This window comes from Elephantulus edwardii, unplaced genomic scaffold, assembly GCF_000299155.1.
Source record: "Elephantulus edwardii isolate Elephantulus edwardi_28Jun2011 unplaced genomic scaffold, EleEdw1.0 scaffold00021, whole genome shotgun sequence".
Classification (NCBI taxonomy): domain Eukaryota; kingdom Metazoa; phylum Chordata; class Mammalia; order Macroscelidea; family Macroscelididae; genus Elephantulus; species Elephantulus edwardii.
In genome coordinates, this window is record NW_006399771.1 from 9,182,248 (window position 1) to 9,183,596 (window position 1,349).

General features: G+C 37.3%; 1 protein-coding gene across 1 annotated transcript in view; it reads right to left on the reverse strand.

Annotated features, from left to right (window-relative positions):
• The window catches only part of TMTC2 (transmembrane and tetratricopeptide repeat containing 2), a 675,945-nt gene that overhangs the window by 108,449 nt on the left and 566,147 nt on the right, over nucleotides 1–1,349 (reverse strand). The gene's annotated exons all lie outside the window — the stretch shown is intronic.

Sequence of the window (1,349 nt, forward strand, 5' to 3'; positions counted from 1 at the left end):
TGGTTTATTTACAAAATTTGAATACATTGTTTTTATCACTAGATCTTTCCCATTTCCTTCACCCCCTCATCAAGTTTTACAAACCTATGATTAACCTCTCCTGCCCGCCCATCCTTATCCCTCTGTTTCTACCCTCCCCTTGGATCCTCACACTCATTCTACAATAATGATTTTATACAGTATTTCTCCGTATAGGACTGAGTTAGTTCACTCCGCATAATACTCTCCAGTCCCTCCTAAGTTAGGCAGTAATTTAAAAATCATTAGTCTTACATGCTGCATAATATTTTTTTTTAAAGGAATAGCCTCTTCTTGTAACATGACTGAAGTAGGAGAGGCAAAGCCTCATCTTTGCCTCCAAAAGAGCACTCTGCCTGCACCCTCTCTAAGGCATATTTGTTCACTTGGCAGTCCATGGGATGTTCAGTACTCTTCTCCAATACTACAACTCAAAGGCATCAATTCTTCTGTCATCTTCATTCACTAACCAGCTTTCAGATGTATAGTAAGTGATCAAAAAAGACCTTGGCCTGAATCAGACGCACCTTAGACCTCAAACTGACATCACTACTCCTTAATAATTTGAAGACATCCCTAACTACAGACTTTATCAGTGCAGTACATCTCCTGATTTCCTGACTTCTGGTACCAGGGGTATTGTGGATCCAAGTAAGATGAAATTAGTGAATGTTTCAGTCTTTTCTCCATCTATCATGATGTTGCCAATTACATCAAAACACAAAATGGGGATAATCCCTACAATACTGGTCACTGTGGCCTAGCCAAGCTGGCATATATTTCTAGAGGATATAATTAATCCCCTGACACCTACTGATTTATAAAATACATTTTAATAAGATCCCAAGGTGATCAAAAGGCACATTAGTGTTTAAGAAGCATTTATTTGGAAGATGTTTGCCACCAAATCCACCTGTCACCTTCTTTTGTTTTAAAGGCCTTACAACCATTAGAAACTAATTAATGTTCTGCTTCACCAAAATCTCACAGTAAAAAACAAGATATAATTGGGAAAACCAGCTACTTTTTTGAATGACTCTTATTATCTAAACTTTTAGTAACTTCTAGAAGTATTATGGATAGAAGCATATGCCTGATAGATTGATAGAGTCAATACTCTCAATATACCTATTGATAGAATTAATACCCTCAGTGTATCTTCCCTTTTCCTCTCATGTAAGGAATTTTAGAATATTTAAAAATACTATGTATTTTGTTGTTGTTGTTGTGTACTGTTGAGTAAGAACCAATTCACAGCTGACTCTGGTGGGTTCCACAGGATGAGATTGCCTATCCTTCTTCCACAGAGCAGCTGGTAGTTTCGAACCATG